This window comes from Eulemur rufifrons, chromosome 20, assembly GCF_041146395.1.
Source record: "Eulemur rufifrons isolate Redbay chromosome 20, OSU_ERuf_1, whole genome shotgun sequence".
Classification (NCBI taxonomy): Eukaryota; Metazoa; Chordata; class Mammalia; order Primates; family Lemuridae; genus Eulemur; species Eulemur rufifrons.
The window spans coordinates 24,579,586-24,586,037 of NC_091002.1; positions in this window are offsets into that span (position 1 = coordinate 24,579,586).

Genomic DNA, 6,452 nt, shown 5'->3' on the forward strand with positions numbered 1-6,452 from the left:
TGCAACAAACAGCAGTGATTGTTATCATTTTGGGACTATTATTTCAGACCCCCAAGAAGTGCGTGGGGAATGTGTTGAGATTGGAGGGGTGAAGCATGCCTTTTAGAATGAGCTGACCAGCTCCCAGCAAACTTTATTTTGCCACCTCCATGCCCTGGCCCACTTCTCTCACTCCCTCAGCCCAGGTTACCCATTTATGAGCCTCAGAGAACCAGTGCAGAACATGGCCTCCCGTCTGGGCCAAAAGAAAATTGTTGGCCTTAGCTCCCTCCACTCATGCACCCTCCTCTCTTTTCCCTGTTTCCATGTTTCTTGGCATTCACAGAGCCCTCAAGTTCTTTCACCACTCCCACTATTCCCAGGAGTGTAGTGGAGACACTCATTTATACTAGAAGGTGAGGGACTAATATGTGCAAGAATTTTTTTTTTTTTTGTAGTTTCCTTGCCTCATCCCAACCTTTCTGCCCAGAGAGCTCTGTGTTCAAAGAGGGATCACCCCCTTCAGTTAAAAAGTGGGCACCAGCGGAGGGGTTCCTGGCATCAGCAAACAGCTGAGAAGACTCAGGGAGGTAGCAAAGGTCCCAGGTACCCGACATTCCTGGGAAAGATGAGTGCAGCTCTGCTCCACATGTAGTTGGCATGACTTGGGCCTTTCTGTTGATCCCCAGGAGGTTCTCCTGACTAGGCTTATGCTACAGACAAGACACCTGCGTTCAGAGAGGGGTCGCCCTGGCAGATGTCTAGCTGGCTGGATACTGAACAGGAAAGGGCTTCTCCTTACCCCCAGGAGGTCCCCGCAGCTGAGTCCTAAGAGGTCCCGTTCGTCGGGCCCTCTGCTTTTGGCCAAATCTGGTCACACACCAGTCTTATATAGCAGCCAGAGTCTGAGCCCGACCGAGAGAGGGAAACACCAAGTAATTACGGGAGACCGGAACTCAGATTTGTTCTGCGAATCAAGTGCTGAGCCCCAAAACCACAAGGGCTTGCGGTTTGTGGCTGATTCCAAGAGCTACGCTGAGCTCCAGACGGTGTCACATGAGCTGGGGTTTATCAGTTCCTGGTCTGGGCACATTCCTGTAGACCCCAGTTAGCCCCCCAGAAGAGGAAACTGGAAAGGTCCCCAGATGTGTCTGGTTTCTGGCCCTAAGGCAGGCTCTGCCCGTTCCAGCTGGTCTGGACAGACGGGAGGTGCCCGGGACCGGACTCACCTCAGCATGACCCGGGTTCAAACCCTGCTCAGCCCCCAACTCCCTGTGTGGCCTTACGCCAGCCACTTCTCTTCTCTGAGCCTCACATTATCCCCATCTGTTAAATGGGTATAGTACCTGCCTCACAGGCCTGACTTGAAGATCAGGGGAGATGGATACGGATCCAACCCCTCAAACCTACGGCTGGTGCCCAAGACGCGCTTTTCTGGCCATGCAGAATGTTCCCCCCAAACATTTCATTATGAAAATGTCACACGCACAGCCAAGTTGGAAGACCGTACAGTGCACACTCACACACTTGTCACCTTCCACCGGCCAGCCACACCTACCATTAACAGCCTGTCATATTTGCATCACCCATTAACCCATCGTTTATTTTTTATGCATGTCAAAGTCACAGACATCAGTATACTGCCCGGAAACACTTCAGCATGCGTGCAACGTTGCTCCTTTACTTTAGATCTTCACATACAGTGAAACGCACAGATCGTAAGCGTTCATTTGCTGAGTTTTGACAATTTTATACAGCCAGGGAGCCACAGCCCACACCCGCATCGTGACACGGAGCATTTCAATTGCCCCAGAAGGTATCCTCTGCCCTTTCCCAGCTGCCCCTCCAAGACACACGGGGACACGGCCCAGACCTCTTCCCTTGGCATTCAGGGCCTTCCACACTCACATCCCACTCCTCCCCTCACACAGCTGGTCATCCTCCCACCCCGCTCATCATCGCCCCTCCCCAACCCGGCCTACTTTTTTTCTATCTTTTTTTTTTTTAAGGGGTAAGGGGTTGCGAGAAGGGGTGTTCAGTTGCCTTGTTTGTTTTTTCGTTGAGACAGAGTCTCACTCTGTCACACTGGGTAGAGTGCAGCGGTGTCATTGTAGCTCACAGCAACCTCCATCTCCTGGGCTCAAGCGATCCTCCTGCCTCAGCCTCCCCGGTAGCTGGGACTATAGGCACATGAGTGCCTGGCTGGTTTTTTTTTTCCTCCTTTCTTTTTGGTAAAGATGGGGTCTCATTTTTGCTCAGGCTGGTCTTGAACTCCTGAGCGCAAGCAATCCTCCCGCCTCGGCCTCCCAGAGTGCTAGGATTACGGGCATGAGCCACCGCGCCGGCCAGCGCACCTCCGGGCCCCTACACGTGCAACCCCTGCCACCTACAATGCCCTCTCCAGACTCCATCGGTCAAAATGTCAGCTGCTGCGGAAAGCTTCCCCAGCCACTGCCCTTCCTCTGGATCACGCAGGGATCCCTGGTGCCCAGACCGAGGTGTCCTTTCTCCAGGCAAACCAGGAACGTGCCCCACTCCTAGGCCAGCACAGGCCCAGATGCCAGCGTAGCAAATGAGTGAGTGAGTGAATCTCTTACTCTCCATGGACTGGGTGCTCTCTGAGGCCTCATCCTTCCCTCCCCCAGCCCCCGCCCAGGTCCCTCTGTGTTTAATCGATGCCACATCTTGCCCACCCCCTCCCTGCCTGTCTGCTAATTCTAAGAGGCAGGGGCCCCTCTCTCTCCCCAACCCCGCCACGGCCTGCTCGCAAGTCAGGCTGGGAATAACGTGTGGTTGCCCCAAACTCCACGTAGAGATGCTTCCTGCCTCCTCCCTGGAGGTGGGGGGGCTCCTAAGGCAGGAGTCATCAATGTGAAGTCCTGCCACGCTGCACCGATGTCACTGCTGGCTTCCTCTGTGCTCCTGGGCCAGCCCTCTACAGGACTCAGTTTCCCCATCTGCAGCGGGTGCATTAATGGAACAGTTAAGGCTCTGGAGCTGGCTGCTGGGCTTGGATCCTGCTGCCAGTTCTTGCTGTTTGCTTGGTTGTAAGATGGTGATTGAGACCGTCCCCGCCCGCAGAGCCCTGAGAATGGGGCCCGGCACCCAGTAGGGCTCATAGGTGGTATGTTTCTCCCCATCACCCTGGGTCCCTGCTGGCTCCAGGTGGCAGCAAGTCTGGGAGGGCTGTGCGGGGCATGAGGAAGCAGCTGCAGCCCCAGATCTGGGCCACCTTGTCACCTGCTGTGGGGGCTGGAAGGGCCCCTGGGGTGGGTACCCTGAGAGTCACACACACCTGCGTTCCCACATCCCATCTGCCCTTTCAGCCTGGACAACCACTTCTCCTCCCAGCCTCAGTCTGGCCACCTGCAAAATGGGTGTAATTGCACTTCCCCAGCAGGGTTTTGAGGGTTACATAGGAGATGTCTGGGATGTGCCTGGAGCCTCAGGAGAGCTCAGTAAATAGCAGTCCCCCTTCGGGCTCCCTCGGTGAAAGCTGCCACTGCCTAGCGATTGATCCTGCCCAACCTGCTACGAGCATAAACTTGTGCCAAACTTTCCTTCTCTGTGCCCCACTTCTGCAAAATGGGGAAACTGGAAATATCTCAAAATGATCATACTTATCTGAGTAAATCTGCTCCTGGGCCTCCCTCGTTTAAAATCTTTGTGGTCCCCCATTGCCTGGCACTTAGCAAGTGTGATAAAATGCTTGTCAAACAAATATATCACCTTAGTAAATTGAAATAAAGTGCAAAGAGGGCAAAGGTGCCTCTCCCTACGCCCAGGAGTGGGCACAGACGCACACGATAAACTGCAGGGGGCGGTGCACACACGAAGGTGGCCGTCATCAGCCACCTGAGGCTCTGTGCCTGTCCTCAGTCCTAACGCCAGCCAGGCCCTGGTGGCCACAAGGCCGGCCGGTCCCCTGGCCACCCTGAGAGGATTAGCGCAGCCCTGGCGCCGGGGAGATCACCTGGGCTTAGCGTCCAAAGAGCACCTTTGTCTGGGGCTGGAGGGACCTGGCGGGGGGAGGGCTGGAAGGACATCCAGATTCCCAAGGAGGCGACACATCCCGAAGGTGACTCAGCCATGCAGGGGGCCATGTGGGGGACCGAAGGGGTCACACAAGGGCTGCTGAGATCAGGAAACAGACCCACACCCACCACCAACCCCCCACTCAGTGCTTGTCCCCTCATGAACTGTCAGCCCATAGGGCCGAGAGAGCTGCCCGGGGGACTCGGGGGCTTCCCAGCAGTCTTGTTGTGTCCCCCACCCTAAGGGCAGAGGCTCAGAGCCTGGGCTCCAGAGTCGAGGTGGGGGAAGGGGTGGCTACTGGGTTCAAATCCTGACCCTTACAGTAAAAATACAGTATAATAAAGAAAATTCTGACCTTGTCACTGCCTAGCTGTGTGGCCTTGGGCACGTCCTTCAACCTCTCGGTGCCTCAGTTTCCTCGACTGTGCAATGAAAGTAAAAACAGTTCCTAGAGAGCAGGGCTGATTCAAGAGTGGATAACATAACACCTGGAGCACTAGGGCGGTGCCCGGCATTTAGCAAGCGTGCGATAAAGGCAGCGAAGATTCCTTCTCAGCACAGCAGTGGGAAGCCCAGGCTTTGGAGTTAGGGTCGGACGGATCTGGTTCAAACCCTGCTTCTGCCACTTGGAAGCTGTCTGATGCCACTTCTCTGGGCCCCTGTTTCCTTACGCGTAAAACAGGTGACAACACCGCCCATGGCAGGCGCTGGGAAATAAGCGCACTGAGGGATATTAAGCATCTCACGTGGTGTCTGGCAAACAGTAAGTGCTCAACAGAGGTTAGCCGCTCTCACCACTTACTCTGTGCAGCTGCAGGACTCATCCTGATGAAGCAGACACTGTCCTTGACCTTGAGGAGCTCTTGGTTGAACAGGAAGAGGGGACCAGGCAGCGACCACTCGCCGTGGCGAATACAGTACTGGACCGGCCTGCAGTACGGGGCGGCAGGACGCTGCGCATGCCCAGTATGAGGGTGGGAGGAGGCTGCCACGCACACCTGGGGGCCGGGGTATGCGCCGGGAAGAGGGAACAGCTGTGCAAAGGCCTGGCTGCACGTAACTGCTCATTTACCCTGGGCCAGGCACGCTTCTCAGTACTTTACAAGGATTGTCTCGTTTAACCCGCAAATTGCCCACAAGCGAATACTATAATATTCCCATTTCACAGACGAGGAGCCTGAGGCTCAGAGACAGTTCTGCTCCCTCTCTAAGCACGAGGAGAAATTGGCTGAGGCCAGGCAGCCTTGAACACCAAACCTAGGAGCTCGGATGATTTCCTGCTGGCGCTGAGAATCCAGCCATGGGGGGCGGGGGGGGTGGCTGTCGGTGACAGCAAGACAGGCAGACAAGGTCAAGGCCGGGCTGGAAGAGAGGAGTGTGGGAGGGAGGGAGGGCCGTTCCTCGTGAGGGACGGGGAGGGTGCGCTGGGGCTGTGGGCGGAGAGGAGGGACGAGACGAGGCGTGGAGGGGGGAGAACGCCGCAGTAACAAGAGCTAACAGGAACTGGGTGCCTCTTACGGTCAAGTCGCCCTCCTGGGTGCCGGTTTAACCCTCATAACCTTATTACAACATCTTCAAGTTACTGACGGAGAAAAGGAGGCTCAGAGGTTAAATGACGAGCCTGAGGCCACGTGGCCAGCCAGCGGCCACCATGGGAGTTGAGCACAGGCCACTAACTCAAGCCACACACTTAACCACTATGGGACTCAGTAACACTAGAAGAAAGGAGTCAAAGATAAACCCCAACATGTCACCCAGCGCTGGGCCTGGCAGGTGGCAGGGACAATAAGTGTAGGGTGGCGGGAGGGAGGGAGGAAGGAGGAAATATGGATGGGTGGATGGATGAGTGGTGAACAGACCTTCAGGTGACCCCAACTCTCCTTTGCCTGTCCCCAGCCCCCAACCCTCGGAGCCAGTTACCAAAACTTCGTTGGCACCTCTTCACTCAGGCCACCTCTGAGTGCCAACGTGGGGCCATTTTTCACCAGAGGCCCACCTTGAGCAGTGGGGAGGAGCCAGGACCAGGGGCAGGACCCCCAGCCTCTCGTCCCAACTCTGCCCCTGTGTGGCCTTGGGCCAGCCAGGCCCTGCCCCGGCTTCAGTTTCTTCTGAGGAGTGTCCCAGCCTGATGTGCAGCCACCAGGGAGCCCTCCCGGGGCAGGGCCCAGCCGCACCCACCCTTGCTTCCTGGAGTGCCGGCGCCCGTTCTCCCCGGAAATCTCCTATTTACCCTTCAGAATTCAGCTCCGATGTCACTTCTAGTAAGTGTCCCAAAGTCAGAGACGGAGAGAAACACAGACTCAGACAGGCTCAGAGCGACAGGTGAAAGACAGAGGCACTTGGAGAAACAGAGAGAGAAGCGGAGAGAGACACAGAGAGCTGGAGGCCGGGAGGCGAGGAAGGCAGGACAGGACACAGAGGCTGCCCCAGTCAACAAG